At 35.3% G+C, this 22,241-nt stretch overlaps 1 long non-coding RNA gene across 1 annotated transcript in view; it reads right to left on the reverse strand.

Annotated features, from left to right (window-relative positions):
- The window catches only part of LOC118766470, a 13,429-nt gene extending 2,443 nt beyond the window's left edge, over positions 1-10,986 (reverse strand). The window contains exons 1-2 of the long non-coding RNA XR_005002406.1: positions 10,976-10,986; positions 1,667-1,670 (exon numbers count right to left, since the gene is read on the reverse strand). This is a non-coding gene — a long non-coding RNA (uncharacterized LOC118766470). The remainder of the gene's footprint in view (positions 1-1,666; positions 1,671-10,975) is intronic.
- Positions 10,987-22,241: the final 11,255 nt, after the last annotated feature.

The following is a 22,241-nucleotide window of genomic DNA, read 5'->3' on the forward strand; positions in this document are numbered from 1 at the left end:
TGCAAAGTCTATGATCTCACATTGTTAATTTTGTCTTCTATAATCATACCTGATCTTCTTACTTCAGAAGTATGGTCAGGTTTTATGGGAAAGTCCCATAAGTTGCTGTAATTCTTATTGTGTCACAGCCTCTGGTTCGTTTTCATACCACTTCCCTGTTATTTGGAAGTCACTCTCTCGATTAATATTCATTCCATTGCAATTTTTTACCTACATAGTCATGACTGCGCTTATACACTGTTTGTACTAGCTTACTACACTCACTCAAGAGATGGTTAATATTTTTGTCTCCTTTCCGGCAGATTCGACACTTGTTGCCTGGCTGAGTTTTGTTGATCTTTGCTTTTATCAAATTTTTCCTAATTGCTTGTTCCTGACTGACTGTAATTAGGGCTTCGGCCTCTCGTTTCAGGTTTTTGCCCGTCAGCCATAGCTAGCGTTCTTTATTTCCAACATCCTAGGTTTGTTGCATGAATTAGCCATGTACTTCCATTACTTTCTGTTTACTCGTTTTGTTGTTCTTCTTCCTGTTCTTGAATTCTCATATTGTTTCAGCAACTTTTGGGGTTTCCCTAGCAGTCAATAGTTTCTTTCTTCACTCCAAACAACATAATTTTTCGAAACTAATATAGCAGTGCTAATAGTGTCTTCTGCGTTTAGTCCTTTAATCCTTTGTCTATAGCAATGACGACCGTTTCTTACTGACTGCATAGAAAATGGAACGTCAATATGGATAACAAAAGGAAAGACATTTCTGCTAGTGAAGGACAAAGAAAACAGAGGAGAAGTCAGCAATTATAAACCTATTAATTGTTTACCATTACACTGGAAGTTATTAGTAAATGGCTTCATAGCAGATGAAATGTATAACTTTCTAGAAAATAATTTATTGCCAGAGGAGCAAAAATGTTGCGGATGAAGTCAAGAGGAAGTGCTGATCTGCTGATCTGCTGTCTATTGATTGTAGGATATTGAATGAGTAAGAAAGAATAACTTAGCTGTTGGCTGGATAGTTTACAAGGAACCTTATGCAATGTTTCATATCGGGGGCGGCACTTGTTAAATTAATTGCCACTAGTGAATAACGTTAGTCGGTAAATCAACAAAACACCCACTTTGATAATATGTGGTGACTGTTTGATTTGTGTATGTAATAAGATCTTTTACGATCCAAACTGATTATTGCATTATGTTCGAAGTGATTTTGAACAAATTTATAATAAAATACTGTGGACAATTATATCGACTTTTCTGAAGGAATATCTTACAAGGGTTACTCAAAAGTAACCGGAAACGTTCATTGTAGTTCGGGCTTCTGCCGCTAGAAGCCAATTGATGCAACCCTCAGGCATCCGTCTGCCGATTGGCGACGTCTTCCAACTGGCGTCGTCTGCCAACTGGAGTCATCTGTCGACTGGAGTCGTCTGCTGAATTCGTACTGCTACGTGGTGCACCTTTGTTTTGCAGTGCTTCTTCTCTCTTCGTCGATTTTTGCGATGACTGAAACGAAAGAACAGCGTGCTTCCATGAAATTCTGCTTTCTGCCGGAGAAAACTGCGGCCGGGAGAGTTGCCATACCTCAAACAACTTCCCATGAGCAAAACACAAGTTTACGAGTGGTGAGTGTTTTTTACGCTTAAGGAATGATCACTTTTCGCTTGAAGACCAACCTCGTTCAGGGCAACCGTCGACATCCCGAACGAATGAAAAGATCCCGAAAATTCATGAATTGATCTTGACAAACTTTTTGATATGACTGGCGTGTCATGGAGCTCATTGCCAACGAATTTTGAGCAAGGAATTGTGATTGAAAAGAGTTGCAACAAAATTTGTGCCTCGCTTGCTCACAGAATACCAAAAGCAGTCACGACTGAATGCGTGTCGTAAACTGAAAGAACAACTGGAAGTTGATCAGGACTTTTTTCGAAAGCTGGTGCTACGGTTACGACTCGGAAATGAAGCAGCAATCAAGTCAATGGAAACAGTCGATGTCACCACGCACCCCCACCAAAAGCGCGTCAAGTGAAGTCCAATGTCAAGACGATGCTGATTTGTTTCATCGATGCGAAAGGATTCGTCCCCACAAAATTTTTTCCTCCTTGTCAAAATTTTAGCCAGACATTTTACTTAGTGGCTTTGAAGCATTTGCGAGACGCGGTGAAACGAAAACGCTGCGACCTGTGGCAAAATGGAGAGTGGTGGTGTCATCACAGCAATACGCCTGCGCACACCGCCTTGAGTGTGAAACAGTTTTTGACCAAAAATGGCATGATCCCGATTACCCACCGTCCCTATTCACTCGATGTTGTTCCCTGCGACATTTTTTGTTTCCTCGAATGAAAAAGATCCTTAAAGAAAAATGTTTTGCAGATGTGGAAGAAGTGAAGAAAAAACAACGACGCAGGCGTTAAACGGCATCATTTCGCAAGAGCTCCAGGACTGCTTCGAAGTGTGGAAACGCGTCTGGACCGATGCATTGCTTGAAATGGAGATTTATTTGAAGCCGGTAAAAGTGTAAACATGTAAAACGAAGTGAATAAAATAATATTGCAAAATTCCGGTTTCTTTTGGGTACCCGCTCGTTTATATGCTGTGTTTCGCTGTAGAACAAAACGATTTATCTTTCAAAAGTCAAGGCGGCGAGCTGGCAGAAACATTAGCATGCCGAGCGAAATGCGTAGCCGTATTTCGTCTGCCGTTACGTTCTGAGTTCAAATTCCGCCGAGGTCGACTTTGCCTTTCATCCTTTCGGGGTCGATAAATTAAGTACCAGTTACGCACTGGGGTCGATGTAAACGACTTAATCCGTGTGTCTGTCCTTGTTTGTCCCCTCTGTGTTTAGCTCCTTGTGGGTAGTAAAGAAATAGATTTATCTTTCAAAAGTTCATGAATTTAGTTGAGTTTGTATACTCTACGGGTAGGTAGAGAGAAAATCTTTCTCGAGGTTTACATCTCGATCACTTGACTAGAGTGAAAAGAAAGAAAACAAACCATAACGACATGTTTTTGTTAAACAATTCATCAATATGGAAGGACAGCCACAAGATATCAGAGTCATATTCTTCCATGATTAGCGATTTATTCAAATTCTTGAAGTTCACTGCACATTTTTTTTACTGATACAGACTACCACCTTCGATTTAGTTTTTCGTCTGTTGTTATCTCTTAAACGTTTGAGAGCCTCTGTAGAATGTTGTTTCCAAAGGAGTTTCTACCATTTATAAAGATACAAGTGAAATGAAGTCACCGAGTTGGTTCTCTAATAGTTCATTTCTTATCAAATGCTATTCATCATAATACTTTGCATACTGATTTTTCTTTTATCTTTTTCAAACATCAAATACTGATATAAGCCAGCGAGAGAACCTTTACGTCGTAGGCGACCAGCGAGGTTAACTAGCCAGATGTTCCTTAAATTACACCCTACCACTTTAAAAAGAAATAGTGGCTAAAGCTGTTCTGTGTGCACTGTATCTCGGAAAAAAGTAGAAAAGCAACGGCTGGAGTGGTTTCGATTGTATAGCTTCTCGAACATGGATGGATGCAGTAGATAAAATATAACCAGTATAGATAACTCATAACTTTGCTAACCGCTGAGGTAGATTAATGATAAACTCGATCAAGGCAAGATTTGAAGATATACGGAGGTAAGAGGCTAAATAATGCGAGACATTCAACAACACTATACTATTTCAGCCAATTACCACCTTCAAAATGATATATATTTTTAGATGTACAACATTCTTCTCCACGTTAAGACGCCTTGCAAATATGCGTGAAGGAAGAAAAAGAAACACAACGTAGACTTTAGTATTATTATTTAGTGTTATTATTCTGTGTAATTGATGTTTTTATTGCAGACAGTTTTGATTAAGATGCTGGCATATTTTACTTCTTATCTGTCTTCAAACCTCAACACTTGAACCAATCAAACTCCACTTGAAGTAGCAACACTGAGACCTTGGTAGAAGCTATGATTTAAGACTAACTGTTAATGTTGTATATGAAGGGTAGAGGATAGATCTATCTACTTATGCCATTCATTGGGAACTAAATAAGTGTAAGAAACTTAAGTTCTCTTGTTACGGCTGTAAAGTTTTATAAGTAAAAGCTTTGGACAAAAATAAATAAAACCCCTCTGGTTTATTAGTTGCAAGCAGAGAGAATATTTTATTTTATTGGTATCAACACTTTCGAAATGCTATTAAAACAAACAAAAAAATTTTTTTCCTGTATATTGAATTAAATTAGTATCCTGTCACCTTTTCTTCCCATAAACAGCGGAAGCAATAACCAGAAACGTAGTAGCAGAACTTGTAATGATATAAACGCCAGCATCAGCAACACACTCGTAAATAGCAATTCTCAATAGTCTTTTAACACTACTAATTACAACATATTTATAAATGCGTGCTAACGAGGGAATCGCTGAACAATCGCTTGACCTACTACAAGCATTAGCCAAATCCCCCAGCTGCCATCAAACACCCAACTGTATGAAAAAAGAAACATGAGAAAAAGTATAGGATGGGTGCTGCCGAAATATCTCTTATCATAGATCTACTAATAAGCGCCCACCACCTAGAGTTCAACCTGACCTACAGCTAAATAATAATATAATAATAATAATAATAATAATAATAATAATAATAATAATAATAATAATAATAATAATAATGATAATAATAGTAATAATGATAATAGTAATAATAATAATAATAATAATAATAATAATAATAATAGTAATAATGATAATAGTAATAATAATAATAATAATAATAATATAATAATAATAATATAATAATATAATAATAATAATATAATAATAATAATAATAGTAATAATGATAATAATAGTAATAATAATAATAATAATAATAATAATTAATACAAAGACCTGGAAATAGAGGTAACCAGAATGTGGAATCTAAAAACAGAAACAATTCCTATCATAGTAGGTGCATTAGGCATGATAAAAAAATATTCAGACAAATACATAACAAAAGCACCAGGACTTACAAACACATATAACATACAGAAAATTGCACTACTGGGCACTGCACACATCCTACGCAGAACACTTTCCATACAATAACCATCAGAGCATCACAACAAATCACAGCACATACCCAAGGCACACAGAGCTGCGCTCGGTAGTGAAGTGAAAGCACGCTATAAAAATAAAACTACTGAATAATAATAATAAAAATAATAATAACTGATTGGAAATGTTATCATGTTCATTGTTTTGCCTTGGTACAAAAGATGGGCTACAGCAAATATTCTACTCAATACCACAGATTTGCTTGTCAGTTGTTTGACCTTAACCAGGTGACCACGTCCCTTAGTGGTTGACGATATGTGCATCTCTGACCACGAGCAGAAGTAGTGGAGGAGCATCATAGCCGTGTATTGAAAGGGATTCTTAAAGGTTTGGTAATTCACCTTTGGAAACATAGGTGGTTCGTTCAACATCTTTAAACAATCCTTATTCAGGGACCTGTTGAGCGGGATGGGCTTCTCGACCAGAAGAAAATTCTAACTGGGCCCCACCAGCAAGGTCATGAGCTGTTTCATGTCGCGCACATATGGTTGTGATGCATATGCCTGGTGTACCCTTATAGTCATGATGGGTATACTGGGCTTCGTATGTTTTAATAATAATAATAATAATAATAATAAACAAAATGAAACCATTGATCATGTTGTCTCCAAGTGTAGTCTTCTAGCGCCTACAGAGTATCTCAACAGGCATGATAGAGCTGCACAATATATTCACTGGGGAATCTACAAAAACATGGATTTGCCCCATGAAAAAAACTGGTGGGAACACCTCCAGTGTTTGAAAATGACCACATCTCACTCCTATGGAACTTTCCCATCCAAACTGACAGATAGATGCAAATAGGCCAGACATCATATTGAAAGAAGTCAAACACAGAACATGCCTCCTCATTGATATGACTGTCCCAATCGATATAAACGTATCTGTCAAGACCTACAAAAAACTGAGCAAATATAAAGATCTTGAAATAGAAATCAGCAAAATGTGGAACCTGAAGACTAAGACAATACCTGTTGTCATAGGTGCCCTGGGAATGATAGCAAAAGGGGCTGATCGCTACCTAACTCAGATACCAGGAAACTCCAAAATGGCAGAAATCCAAAAGATAGTGCTCATGGGAACTGTTCATATCCTACGTAAATACTTTCTATGTAATCTTAAGTTTTAAAACAAACATACTTTTCGTTTTTTGTTTTGTTTTGACATTCACTAGTACAACACTAAATACAAAACCAAATATATGGCACACTAGGCATAACAACATCACGAACTTCCAGCCTGTTGTCTCTTGAGGTCTCTGGGTGAGACTTGGAGCCAACTTGTACAAATATAAAGCAAAAGTCAAACAGAATAATAATAATAATAATAATATAATAATAATAATAATAATAATAATAATAATAATAATAATAAACAAAATGAAACCATTGATCATGTTGTCTCCAAGTGTAGTCTTCTAGCGCCTACAGAGTATCTCAACAGGCATGATAGAGCTGCACAATATATTCACTGGGGAATCTACAAAAACATGGATTTGCCCCATGAAAAAAACTGGTGGGAACACCTCCAGTGTTTGAAAATGACCACATCTCACTCCTATGGAACTTTCCCATCCAAACTGACAGATAGATGCAAATAGGCCAGACATCATATTGAAAGAAGTCAAACACAGAACATGCCTCCTCATTGATATGACTGTCCCAATCGATATAAACGTATCTGTCAAGACCTACAAAAAACTGAGCAAATATAAAGATCTTGAAATAGAAATCAGCAAAATGTGGAACCTGAAGACTAAGACAATACCTGTTGTCATAGGTGCCCTGGGAATGATAGCAAAAGGGGCTGATCGCTACCTAACTCAGATACCAGGAAACTCCAAAATGGCAGAAATCCAAAAGATAGTGCTCATGGGAACTGTTCATATCCTACGTAAATACTTTCTATGTAATCTTAAGTTTTAAAACAAACATACTTTTCGTTTTTTGTTTTGTTTTGACATTCACTAGTACAACACTAAATACAAAACCAAATATATGGCACACTAGGCATAACAACATCACGAACTTCCAGCCTGTTGTCTCTTGAGGTCTCTGGGTGAGACTTGGAGCCAACTTGTACAAATATAAAGCAAAAGTCAAACAGAATAATAATAATAATAATAATAATAATAATAATAATAATAATAATAATAATAATAATAATAATCCTTTCTATCTATCTATCTATCTATCTATCTACTATCTATCTATCTATCTATCTATCTATCTGTCTGTCTGTCTGTCTGTCTGTCTGTCTGTCTGTCTGTCTGTTTGTCTGTTTGTCTGTCTGTCTATCTATCTATATATCTATCTATCTATCTATGCCTGTCCATCTATCCATCTATCTATCTATCTATCTATCTATCTATCTATCTATCTATCTATCTATCTATCTATCTATCTATCTATCTATCTATCTATCTATCTATAATTATGTATCTATGTGTCATTGTTCCCCCACACCGCCTGACAACCGGTCTTGGTTTGTTTATGTCATCGCAACATAGCGGTTCGGCGAGAGTCTGACAGAATAAGTACCCGATTCAAAAAAGATAATCGGGGTCAACTTTTCAACTAAATCTTTCAAGGCGGTGCCCTAGCATGGCCGCAATCAAGTGACAGAGATAAGTAAAAGATAAAAGATACGTCTGCATTTACACGCTCAACAACAATTCTGTAAATCTTTCAACCAGACATTGCCCTAAAATAAACCATCCAATTCGATAGAGATCCCTTGGCAATTCATTTTTAATTGTGCGTAACATCTGTAAAAATACCCTAAAAGTCTACCCACGAAGTAACCGGAAACCGATATGCAATACTCGATTACAATCTTTGGCGTTAACGTTGAATGTTTGAAACAGATGATCATAGCATTACATGTTCTCTACTCTTTGTAAATCTTGGGTGCATTTATCAACGAAAGGAATTTAATATATCACGCCCACTTTGTGAATGATTTCTCTCGCCCAGATGCACTTCTATATACATACATATATATATATATATATATATATATATATATATATATATATATATATATATATATATATATATATTAATAAATAAAATAAAACATATGCATATATATAAACATATATGTACGTACCTACCTCTACATGTACATATACACGCATATATGAGTACAGGACACCAAAAGGACGTCGAACACAATGAGAAACGAAAACATAGACACAAACCAAAGGAACTGGACATTTTTTTTAAAAACAGCAAAAAAAAAAAAAGAGAGTACAGGACAATTAACACAAAGAAAAAAACCCTTCTTCAGTCGCTAAAGGTTTCATCTACTCTACGTTTCGAAGGATAAAAGCGGATATATATATATATATATGTTAAAGATAGTTTCCAGAAGGAATTATTAAAAAGTTCAGTGAAATATTGGTATATACGCACAGAATATTATAAAGTGTAAAGGGGAAGACAGGTGAGGTTTACCCGTGGAAAGAAAAGCCTACGGAAAAGACCACGGTAACCTCGGTCAATGAAGTCACATGTTACTTTTTTTTTACAAAAAAAGATAGATAGATAGATTTTCTCTTTCACACACACACACACACACACACATACATGAATTTCACCGATGAAAGCTGTTTCTTCTCCGCATATTCCATTATATATATATATATATATATATATATAATATATATATATATATATATATATATGTGTGTGTGTGTGTGTGTGTGTGTGTGTGTGTGTATGTGTGTGTGTGAAAGAGAAAATCTATCTATCTATCTATCTATCTATCTATCTATCTTTTTTTTTGTAAAAAAAAGTAACATGTGACTTCATTGACCGAGGTTACCGTGGTCTTTTCCGTAGGCTTTTCTTTCCACGGGTAAACCTCACCTGTCTTCCACTTTACACTTTATAATATTCTGTGCGTATATACCAATATTTCACTGAACTTTTTAATAATTCCTTCTGGAAACTATCTTTAACATTTTCTTGAGAATGTATATATATGTTGGAATCTTTTGTGCCCAATATTTTAATGAACTTGTTAAACTTTTTTTATGTTCTTAACATGTTCTTGTTACCAAAGACTGTATATATATATTGTAGCATTTTGTGACAACCAATAATTAACACAACCAAACTTTTACATGTTACTTTTGACAATCTTTTTCTAAAGAGTGAAACCGGTAAAGTAAATAAACATATTTTAAAATTGCATTCTCAAACCTTCTTTCGTATATATATATATATAACAGGAAGCTTTATGAAAATAAATAAAAGACGAAGGCAGGTGGAATGCAAACAAACAATTGTATTAGTATGGCCTCAGGACTATAAATGAAACAAGTCTTTTACGTTTCGAGCCTACGCTCTTCAACAGAAAGATACACAGAAAAGAAACATGGAGAGAAATAAGGAGAGAAAAAATGCGTGCAGAAGCTAGCGAAACACACACACACACACACACACACACACTCACACACACACAGTAGTAGTTGGAGTAGTGGTGGTGGTGGTGGTGGTGGTGGTTGTAGTTGCAGTAGTTGTTGCATTAGTGCAACTGTTGTTTTTAGTTCTCATGCATATTCTGTGTAAATATTTTGCCACAGTCTATTTTGTCTGTCATTCCTCATTCTTCTAATCTTAAAAAAATTCTTAAGTTCCAGCTAATACGACACGGCGGTGAATTGTATTAAATATCTCATTTTACTTTATTAAATGTCAAAAGAAGTTATAATAATTACTAATCGATCACATGTTTCAGAGTAAAATGTCAGTTAATCGATTATCGTTTCAAGCCCATTCACTTTACGCACGTCGTAAATATTGTTTGGAAAAATCTACGTACTTAAAAAGAACCCATTTTCTTCTACAAATTTGGAACTTTATGTCGCATACAAAACGAGCTACCCCTATACCCTTTCCTTTCTTCCTTCCCTTTCGTTTATTATCAACAACCACCACCTCCACCTCTACTATGATAACCATTTTAATGAATATTATCATGACGATAATCTTCATTATGATGATTTATCTTCATAATAATGTTGGATTCATTCCAGTTCTTCGATGTATCTAGCCATGATCTTTCTATTGCAGTTCAAGTAACTGGTATGCCAAATCAGGGTGCTCAAAACGATTTGTGAATTAATTAATGTGTAACCCTATTCATCATGTAGTACCAAAAGAGTATTATACCTATTATCGTAACAGAGATAATATCTCTCCGTTTTGCACTCGATTTTCGAACAACCAACGGCCGCATAATGCACTAGTACACCTTAATTTAGCGATAATTAAACTGAATAACCGGGATATTTGGTGTAATGTTACATAAGAATTGCTTAATATAAAATACAATTGTTTGACGAGTTTGTATACTGACTATTTCGATGAGTGTTCGTGAAAAAAAGAATTAACATCAAACTAAAATTCATTTGTTTGGTTTGCACTTCATATTTTACTTGACTGAAACAAGATATTTAATAATATACGAAATTGTATATTTACTAACGGAATTTAAGTGCGCATCATTCCCAGCGGGAATGTGTCATAACTTTACGCCCAATCAATAGAAACGAGCCATCAAAAACAAGACAAAGACAAACTTCTCTACATAAATATGCGGGTATGCAAAAGCTGGATCATCGCATGAGGTGCCGTCCTCTTGATTTCGTATTGTTTATTCTTAGCTCAGCTTTGGTTGATTAGTGGCATTCCAGCCTTGATTCGTTCTTTCGGACACAATGTATCTAGTACTACATTATAAATTGTATATTTCCTTATATAATATGACTGGTGTGATCAGGAGTAATTTGGCTGATATTTCTAGAGTTTCCCTTGGTGAATCGTACCCCGTTATCTCCTGCTTTTCCTTCAATAGTTATTACAATGACAAAAGTCTAGAAACTATTCCCCGCTGCACAAGACTCTGGCTCAAAAGCCTTGAAATACAGCGGGGTGCAGGGATGCGAGTTCTCTTTCCTGGGATGTGTTTGTGTCTGATATTGCTGAATACAATACATCTTTGCCATCTGTATTGTATCACATTTTGAAATCGTATTCTTGGGAGGTAATTATATCAAGCAAAAAATACATTGACAAATCTTGCAACTAAAGGTGAAAATATGAATGTTATATCTAATAATACGAAAGGCGTCGAACGGGCAGAATCGTTAGCACGCCGGTCAAAATGCTTAGCAGCATTTTGTCCGTTTATACGTTCTGAATTCAAATTCCTCCGCGTTCGTCTTTGCTCCTCATCCTTTTCTGGGTCGATGAAATTAGTACTAGTTGAGTACTGGGATCGATGTACTCGACTAGCTCTCTCCCTCAAATTTCAGACCTTGTGCCGATAGTAGAAAGGATCATTAATAAGGCGGCAAACTGGTAGTATTGTTAGGACGACAGGCAAAATGCTTAGCGGCATTTCTTCCGTCTTTACGTTCTGAATTCAAATCCCGCCGAGGTCGACTTTGTATTTCATTCTTTCGGGATCGATAAAATAAACAGCAGTTGAGCACTGAGATCGATGTAATCAATTAGCCCTTCCCACGAAATAACAAGTATTGAGCCAAAATTTGAAACCAGTATTTTATAATACGATACAGACTTCACAAGAATATATTTTCTTTCTTGCGCATGTATAAAGCTATCATCAAGTCAATTCTGTACGTTCCAAAATACTTTGAGATTTAGTTATTTTTGTTAACCCCTCTTCCATATCAATAAAAATGATCTTATATGACATCACAAGTTATATGTTACGAATTTTTAGGCAAACCATATTTTATATTTTATTCTTCTTTCACTTTAAGCATGTAGGTACAGTCTCTACACAAACTTCATATTACAGTTCCCAAGGCATCGAGCTGGCAGGATCGTTAGCACGCCGGGCGAAATGCGTAGCCGTATTTCGTCTGCCGTTACGTTCTGAGTTCAAATTCCGCCGAGGTCAATTTTGCCTTTCATCCTTTCGGGATCGATTATATAAGTACCAGTTACTCACTGGGGTCGATATAATCGACTTAATCCGTTTGTCTGTCCTTGATTGTCTCCTTTGTGTGTAGCCTCTTGTAGGCAGTAAAGAAATAGGTATTTTGTTCGTCTTTACATTCTGAGTTTAAATTCCTCGGGGTCGACTTTGCCGTTCATCACTTTTGGGTCGATGAAATAAGTACCAGTGGCGTACTGGAGTGGATTTAAACGACTTAACCCCTCCCTCCAAACTGCTAGCCTTCTGCCAAAATTTGAAATCAATATTTCAGTTCCCAACTACACCATTATTCCTTCGATTAATGAGGACTTTTGCAATATTCTGCTAGTTATGATACTAGAACTCCTATTCAACAGCCCCCTAATCAAACTACTAGATCTGACATAAAACCAAACAATATGAGTGCTACTGTTAAACAACACAACTGAAATTGCTTACTTTGTATATTGTCTAAGGCTGGCTCATTTAGATTTAGATGTTCTTTCATGTAAGCCTCATATAACCAATATAGCAAAATTATAAATGGAAACGACTGGGTTTCTTTGAGATCTAAATAGAAAATACTTATAAGGAAGAAACACAATTTTCGATACATATATGGAATGTCAAATCGTATTCTTGGGAGATATGTATGTCTAACAAAAAATACATTGAGAAGCCCTGCTGCTGAAAGTGAAGATATGAATGTCGTATCTAATAATACCAAAAGTGGCGAGCTGGCAGAATCGTTGGCACCCCGAGCAAAACACTTAGTGACATTTCGTATGTCTACGTTCTTGGTTCAAATTCCGCTGATTTCGACATTGCCTTTCATTCTTTCGGGGTCGATGAAATAAGCACCAGTTGAGTACTGAGGTTGATGTAATCGACAAACCCCTCCCCCAATCTTCAGGTCTTGTCTCTATGAAATTATTATAAAGCTTTAATAGACGAAATCTCCATATAAGTTGCGTATTGATTCAATATCCGATCTCTTTAACTGAATTCAGAAAACTATCATTACATTTTTTCCTGAAGTTTCAGCTCAGAGCTGCGGCCATGCTGATGCACCGCCGTTTTGCTACACTGTTATTACTGAGAGCTTCCTCCAATATGTGGCACTTGGTGAAGAATGGAGTTTGATATGGCTACCCTCATTTGCACCTCTTGTCGTGATGTAGGTTCAGCTGGGACGCTCGGCAGGAAGAGGTCCAGCTTTGATTTAAAAACCCCTACATCTACTTTGTGCAAGTTCCTCAGACTCTTTGGGAGAATATTAAAAAAAACTGTGGCCCCTTGAAATCCAGGCTGTTGCAGTAACTGGTCCTGAAGCGCGATGGCGTTGCTGGAATGTTAGCGTGTGTATATAAGAATTTTTTGCGTAATAAGATAAAATAACCAAGGCCGTATAGATATTAGAGCATTTATAAATGCTCTAATATCTATACAGCCTTGTTTCTTTTTATCTTATTACGCAAAAAATTCTTATATATATATATATGTGTGTGTGTGTGTGTGTGTGTGAGGAAGGAGTATAATATAATATTAAATAAAATAAAATATTAGACGACATAGCAGTATGCATTGCCATAAACAGTGAGAATATGTAAAGCTTAGTTTTATAGCCGCAAGTATCGTTTGTCATTTGCTGTTGTGCATTATCTTCTATAACGAATTACCAAACAAATGCACGAAACCATCAAAATTGATGCAAGATTTGGATAACCAAGTTCGTAAATGAGAAGAATGACTTGTACTCGGTTCAAAATAGCATGATGTGTATATTTTCTACGAATCCATACAATATAAAATCTTGGTTTTTGGCAACTGATGAAGTTTGAAAAATCAATGCACACACAGTATACCTGCAAAGTATTGGAGAAAGTTAATAGTTCTTGCACTGGAAATGTTAACATTCCGGGTGTCTGGAAAATAAAAATGCAGTTCATTAGTTGCAATAACTTTTTCCATCAACATAAATATGAAGGAAAAAATGTGTATAGAACAGCCAGTTTTTATTATAAGTTGAGAATACTAAGATTGCAGATAAATATAGCATAATTTAGCTTTTTTGCGATAATTTTTGAGAGGTACAATTAAAGATTTTGTTTTGTAAACTAGAACAACGTTTGAAGAAATGTTTATGTTTACGAGTGATTTTTATTATTACGCAATATATTGACAGGAAAAAATGTCAAAAATGTTGGGTTGAACAGCAATGGATTACAGATAATTTTTTAACTAATAAATTAAATTTTGTTGTTCTTACACCAATATTCTTCATTGGCAAAAGATGTTATATCTGACTTCAAAGATAGGTTTTATGAATTTGGTTTGTTAGCATAGGTGGCCTACTAATGTAACATATTAAATATTAATTTGCAAGGCAGACACTTAAATATTTAAAAAATTCGTTGCAAAGTAAAAACAATATATATATTTAAAATCACTGTAAGAAACCAACAGATCCTAAGAGGAAATTGTAAGTTCTTTAAATCATCTACGTTTTAAGAAAATTTGTTCTGAAATATACCTGCATCAATTCAAGACCTTTTTTGGGGTTTAATAAAAGATTTAAAAGACTATTTTCTCTCCAATCCACACCAACAAAATGTGAATTAGAGATTTATTCAGTGTAGTAACAGAAAATGAAAAAGTAATCATACAGCCAAATGTGCTCGAAGTGGATCCATTAATTGAACTTCTATATGAAACTGCCCCCCCCCAAAAAAAAATTGAGAATGCTGATTAAGTTAAGAAGCAAATGTAAAATGATATGAGAATGTAGTCAGATCATTAATATATTCTGTTACAGCATTTATATCAACTGGTCTGGCTATTGATGGTAATTAGTGTAAACTGAACAGAAATTTTCAGTGAGTAGAGCAGAGTATTCGATTTCAGTTTTTGTTTGAAGTTACATCCTATGCCTCCTCAGAAACCATGAATGTTATAACTCCTTCAGAAAGTTTCTAGTTTTAAGGCGGCCAGCTGACAGAATCATTAGCACGCTGGGCAAAATGCTTAGCGGCATTTCGTCCGGTTTTACAGTCTGAGTTCAAATCTTGCCGAGGTCGACTTTGCTTTGCTTTTCAACATTTCGGGGGTCGATAAAATAAGTACCAGTTGAACATTAGGGTCGATGTAATCGACTTAATCCCTCTCCCGAAATTGCTGGCTTTGTGCAAAAATTTGAAATCAATATAATTCCTTGTTTTCCCGCTTACAAATTCCTCCCTTATCAACATACATTTTGGAAGTATAAATAATATAAAAGCAATTGAAAATATTGTCATGAATTGTCGTATAGCCCATATCAATCCCAGACAATCAGACTTCCATTTTCATAGCTGAATTTAAAGGTGAATAAATGGCATATAGGGCAAAATTGATAGTTGTAATTTGAACGCAAGTGCGACTGTTAGGATATAATATAGTAGTTGCTTGAAAAGAGTGTACAATCTTGTACGAACAAATGAAACTTGATATGCAATTAATGAACACTGTTTTTATTCATTCTGCATGTTGGAGAAGAAGCAAACCTGCGGAGAAGGTACGACATCAGATTAAACGTTGTGTGTATGTGTGAGCTTATTGTAAATAGCAATCTGTCTTAATGTACTGTTACGTGATTTATTATTTTGGGCCAGAATCTTTAACACACCAAGCAAAATGCTTAGCGGCATTTTCTCCATCTTTAGGTTCTGAGTTCAAATTCCAACGAGGTCGACTTTACAGTTCTATATTTAAGAGTTGAGGAATTATGTACATTATTTACATTATTTACATTCGACGGATATTTGTCTTCCAGCCTTCTTCAGGTGTCTTGGGGAAATTTCCAACCTGGGTTCTCATTCCTAAGGTATTTAACCACTACGCCATATGCCCACGGATATATATGGCATAGTGGTTAAGAGCGCGGGCTACTAACCCCAAGATTCCGAGTTCGATTCCAAGCAGGGACCTGATCAATAATAATAATAATAATAATAATAATAATAATAACATCAAAAAAATACCTTACGAATGAGAATCCAGGTTCGAAATTTCCCCAAGACACCCGAAGAAGGTTGGAGGGTATATCAAATATCCGTCGAATGTAAATAATGAAGTCGACTTTGCCTTTCATACTTTCGGGGTGGATAAAATAAATACCAGTTGAGCACTAGAGAAGATGTAATCGACTTACCCGCTGCCCCTTACTTGCTGACCTTGTACTAAAATTTGAAATCACTTTTCTGGGCTAGTGATCAAGTATCTTCTTTCGCTTCCCCCCATTCTAAGTTTACATTATGCCGAGATTGACTTTGCCTTATATTCTTTCAAAGCAGCAGTTATGTTATGTTATGTTGTTGTTGCTCTAATCATTGTTATAGTTATTGTCTAGTTTCATAAAAGGCCTTGATAGAAGATCACTGTGAGGAAAAGTATTTCAGCCTATACCATCCGATGTTTTTATATATCAAAGTCTACACTATCCAGGGCATCCACCTTGTCTTAAGAAGGTATGACATGATTTAACAAAGATTCAGCTTCTCTTTTGGAAAGTTGAATAACCGAGTGGAGATTCCTTCGAATATTTCGGATTAAGTCGATTATATATCGACTCCCAGTGCGTAACTGGTACTTATTTAATCGACCCCGAAAGGATGAAAGGCAAAGTCGACCTCGGCGGAATTTGAACTCAGAACGTAGCAGCAGACGAAATACTACTAAGCATTTCGCCCGGCGTGCCACCGTTTCTGCCAGCTCACCGCCTTCTGGCCCAAAATATTAAATCACGTGATACTACATTTAGACAGATTGCTATTTACAATAAGCACACACATACACGCAACATTATTATTTCTGTTCAGTAATTGTTATTAGCTTATATTCCTCGTCGATTGGTTTGTAACCGTGTGCCAACTATTGCGTCGTGTAAAAACTACTGCGCCGAGAAAATATAAAGAGAATGACAAGAAAAATAGATCGATCGATCGATAGATAGATAGATATATTAAAAGACAAAAGTGATTTGTCGGGTAGAGAATTTGAGAAGCATAGAAAAGGAAAGGAAGTGATAGATAGATAAAAAGATAGACAGATAGACAAATAGTCAGACTGATAGATAGACAGACAAATAGACAGACTGATAGACAAATAGATATATAGACTGACAGGTAGATAGGTAGATAAATAGACTGACAGGTAGACAGGTAGATAGATAGATAAGTCATTTGTCAAGAATAGAATCAGAAAAAAGGAAAGGGATAGGGAAAGAGAGGTTGTACGTATCTACTGTTCTGATAATAATGTTTACATGTGGAAAAAAAAACTAAACTGTTTGAAGAATATTCTGTGGTTCTTGGATGCGAAACGAACTTTATGAACAATGCATATATGAATACTAAAGAATAGCGTATTTATGTATATTGGTTCTGTGAGCACCCGGAATTTGTATATGTGCATAGATGTAAACATTTATGATTCTCTATCTATCTATCTATCTATCTATCTATCTATATCTATCTATCTATCTATATAACAGGTTACCGTGGTCTTTTTCGTAGGCTTTTCTTCCCACGGATAAACCTTATCTGCTTCCCCCCTTACACTGTACATCATGACACTGTGATACACGATCCCTATTGATCGTTTTTTTCCTCTTCCCCTTTTTTCCGCTTTTTTCTTTTCTTTTGTTTCTTTTCCTTTTTTTCTTTTCCTATTTTTCTTTTTTTCTTTTTCCCTTTTACGATCCCTTTTGATCGAAAACCTACGCCACTTTTTTTTTCATCCCCCAAAAGAAAAGCTCTACCTTGTAATTTGTCCCATCTGTGTGCAGCCCTGTGTGGCCAATAAAGAAACTTATCTAGCTGTACGTTGTGCATGTATGTATGGATGGGTGTATGTGTGTGTGTGTAAGCATGTGTCCGACAATTACACGATTAAACAATCAAGGGTAGTGGTCAAATTGTTAGCTTTCTTTACGAAAAACATCATAATGGCCTGTCGAAGCAATGGCTTGAAAACTTAGAAGGTACGAATGTAATAGGTGAATCTATTAAAATAAAGGCGGGGAAGTCTGTAAAAAATATTTGAGCACCACTAATAGTAACGGAAATGGTTGGTTTACATTTTCGAATGCATTTCCCCCTTACTTTTCATTTTGGTTAAATGCTTGAAATTTCATTTTATTTAGGATTTCTGGTGGATTATGTTTTCATGTAGCTAATAACAATTACTGTAATTATCTTCCGAGCTTTGAGAAAGATTTCTGAATAAATCTCTTGTATGTCATCTCGTACATTATGTAAATTTTATATCATAGCTTCTTTATTAATTTCTAGGTTTGCTTCGAGTCGTCGCTGGTTTGCCGAAGAGATTAGGAGAAAACAAGAACCACAACAAGAACAACAAAAAATAAGAACAAGAAGCAGTATTGTGAAGTTGTTATGATGCTTGTTTAGTTGTTTGTGACGATAAAAAGTAAGGCAAAACCGCTGTTAAGTCCAGATTATTTAGATTTAAAGCCTGATTCCAGGTCAATCCCAAGAAAAGTTTTAAAATATGCTAAATAGTTTCCTTGCTTTAGTAATTCTTTGTTTTATTATATTTTATTATTCATTTTGCGTAATCTCTCTCTCGCCCTTCCTGTCCCCTTCTTCTCTTCTTCTCTTCTTCTTCTTCTTCTTCTTCTTCTTCTTCTTCTTCTTCTTCTTCTTCTTCTTCTTCTTCTTCTTCTTCACTCCCCCCTCTTCTTCTCTCCCCTCTCTCCCACTTTCTTCACATTGAAATATCTCAAATAACATACTTCCGGCTCCGATCTCTTCTGGAATATCCAATTTAATTTCATAATCTTCGTTTTCTGTTTTTCCCTCTCAAATCCGTTCCGTTTCTTCTTCTTTTTCTTATTTCAATTCATCTTCATTTTTCATTCTGTTTTAATTTATCTTCTTTTATACGTTTTCTCTGATGCTTCTCCTAATTCCTTTCTTTCTTTCTTTCTTTCGTTCTTTCTTTCTTTCTTTCTTTCTTTCTTCTTCCTTTTGTTTGTTTGTTTGTTTGTTTGTTTGTTTGTTTCTTTCTTTCTTTCTTTCTTTCTTTCTCTCTTTCTTTCTTTCTTCTTCCTTTTGTTTGTTTGTTTGTTTCTTTATTTCTTTCTTTCCTCCCTTCTTTCTTTCTTTCTTTCTTTCTTTCTTTCTTTCTTCTTCCTTTTGTTTGTTTGTTTGTTTCTTTCTTTCTTCTTCCTTTTGCTTGGTTGTTTGTTTCTTTCCTTCTTTCTTTGTTTCTCCCTATCTCTCTGTCTCTGTCTCCCCGTCTCTGTCTGTTTGTCTGTCTGTCTGTCTACCCTCCTCCCTTTCGCTCCCTCCCCTCCCTCATCTCTCTCTCTCTCTGATTTCGCATTTCTCACATTTTCATCTTTGATTTACATTTTACTATTTTCCCCATCATAAGATTTTTTTCTTCTTTCCTTGAGTTGTTTTCTTTCAATCTCTTTCTCTCTTTTCACTTCCATTCTCTTACAATCTTTTAGAGATTTTTTTTCTCTTTTTTCCTCTTTCCCATCTTTTTCTCCTTCAATCTACACAACTTTTGTCGCTACTGCTAATTTTTTTCTTTCTAAGTTTCCATTCCTACTGCCTCAGTTTCTTTACACACCGTTATCACGTCGGCTACAATATTTCCATAAGAGGACTTAGTCACCGATGACGTCATCTTGGCATTTGGCCAATCACTAAACATATAACAGGTTCTGACAGTGCACATCAGCGCAAGAATTCTGAACGCGAAATAAATTAAAACTGTCATTTTCTTTTTTTTATTTAACAAATTTATTTGTTTGTAAATAGGATTATCTGCCGTAGATATTGTCGGCTTATGAACATATCTATAACTGTTTGAATGATTAACACCGACAAGGGATATATTCTGATGAAATTCCACGAAAAAAACCCAAAAAACTAATTGAAATAAATGCCTCATTAAAAAAAAATCGCCAATAAATAAATATCAAGACACAGAAAGACTCACCATCGTCTGCTGGGTCAATATGACCTAGCTAATGGCAGTTTACGTCACATGGACGTCAGCCAATGACTGAATAGACCATCGAAGTTTGCTAGATATCTATCTAAATATCAGCCATTTATTTTCGATTGAGCGGTCAGCATAGCAAACGATAAATCTACTAAAACAAAAACAGAAAGTAGAATAAAAAAAATCTAAACAAAAACAGAAAGTAGAATAAAAAAAATCTAAACAAAAAAAAAAGAAATTAAACGAGAATTGAAACGAACTGCGCAATATTACCGTATAAACAACTAATATTGATAAGTTGATAACTAACACTCCTGTTAAAAGCCCATAACGTTTGTTTATTTATTGTTTGTTTTTTTTCCTTTTCATTTTCTAATTTCAGTATATTACTGATCTATTAGTTGTCTATTAACTTAGTGAAAGAAAGAAAGGATGGAGGTGGCGGGGGTGGGTGGTGTGGTGGGAAGAGAAATAATAAAAAAAAAACGTAAGTGAACAAGCTGAACGATTTTTAACTGGTAACCTTTCCTGACGTCTTATTCTAAGTACGAAGCCAAATCCGAGAAAACTAATTGGATTGTTTCAAAGAAATATATTTCCCCTATCTTTTAGCTTCCTTTTTTATTCATATCCCATTAGTACGTGGATGAATAATAGTCTGTGATTCTTTGCTTTCATCAGGTATAGAAAGAGGAATCTTCTGAAGACATATTTCAAAAGCCTCATTCAATCTTCCACTCAATATAATTTGTTTATTCAAACTAAAATTCTTTTTACTAATTCACATAGGCACTCTGGTCTCTCGTAGTCTACTGTCCTATCATGCGTGTTAATAAACGTCCAGTGGAGGTACCACATTTATTAGAAGGTTTATAATGCCTATTACCTCGAACCAATCTTTACTAACAAGCATGATATGCTAGAAGATATTATACACCCATTTATGTTTGGGGGCATATGCCATCCCCCTTGACCGCTTGCTATATGCCTCTGAGGACTATCTCGTTCAAGCTGTCTATCTGTTTGTCACTAACTCATTTACTTAATTAATAACTTAATCACTTAATCGTTCATATAATCAATTATTAACTTAGTGATATTACACTGCTGACGTACCGGGGTGAAATAAAGGCATCGTATATTAATAGTAAAGTAATAATGATTTCTAACTTTGGCTCAAAGCCAGCAATTTCGAGGGAGGAGATAAGTCGATTACGTCGGCTCCAGTCCAGTGTTTAGCTGGTACTTATTTTATCGACAGTGAAAGGATAGAAAACAAAGTCGACCTCGGTGGAATTTGAACTCAGAACGTAGAGACAGACGAAACGTTATAAAAACATCTTACCCAGCGCAGTAACGATTCTGCCAGCTCAATAATAATAATAATAATAATAATAATAATAATAATAATAATAATAATAATAATAATAATAATAATAATAAAAATAATAATTATAATGGTTTCAAATTTTGCCACAAGGGCAGCAATTTTGGGGGAGGGGATGAATCGATTATATCGACTCCAGTGTTCAACTGGTACTTATTTTATCGACCCCGAAAGGATGAAAGGCAAAGTCGATTTGAACTCAGAACTTGAACACGGATGAAATGTCGCTAGGCATTTTGCCTGGCGTGCTAACTACTCTGCCGGCTCATCGCCTTAACAATAATAATAATTATTATTTTTATTATCAGACTAGTAGTCATGATGGCTATACTGGGCTTCGTATATTTTATCCCAGTGTCACTTTGATGTCATGCACTGCTCTCTCACTTATTAATAATGATGATAATAGTAATAATAATAATAATAATAATAATAATAATAATAATAATAATAATAATAATAATAATAATAATAGGTGCGCTACGCATGCGAGACTCCAGGTGTTCCTACAAAACCTGTGATAAAAAGAAGTAATAATAATAACCCAGACAGACGATTAAAAAATCAACTTCGATTATTAATTTTGGTCAAAAAACGTAAGAGAAATAATTAACACGCGCTGCGAAAATGAGTCTGATATTTGAAAGTATTATGACCATGCAAGGCATGTTTCGGTTTTATTAGACATTCTAAGTAAAGTATATTGGCACTAGTATTTACCAGAGCTTATGTATATATAGGCGCAGGAGTGGTTCTGTAGTTAGTAGCTTGCTTA

This window comes from Octopus sinensis, linkage group LG1 (assembly GCF_006345805.1).
Source record: "Octopus sinensis linkage group LG1, ASM634580v1, whole genome shotgun sequence".
Classification (NCBI taxonomy): domain Eukaryota; kingdom Metazoa; phylum Mollusca; class Cephalopoda; order Octopoda; family Octopodidae; genus Octopus; species Octopus sinensis.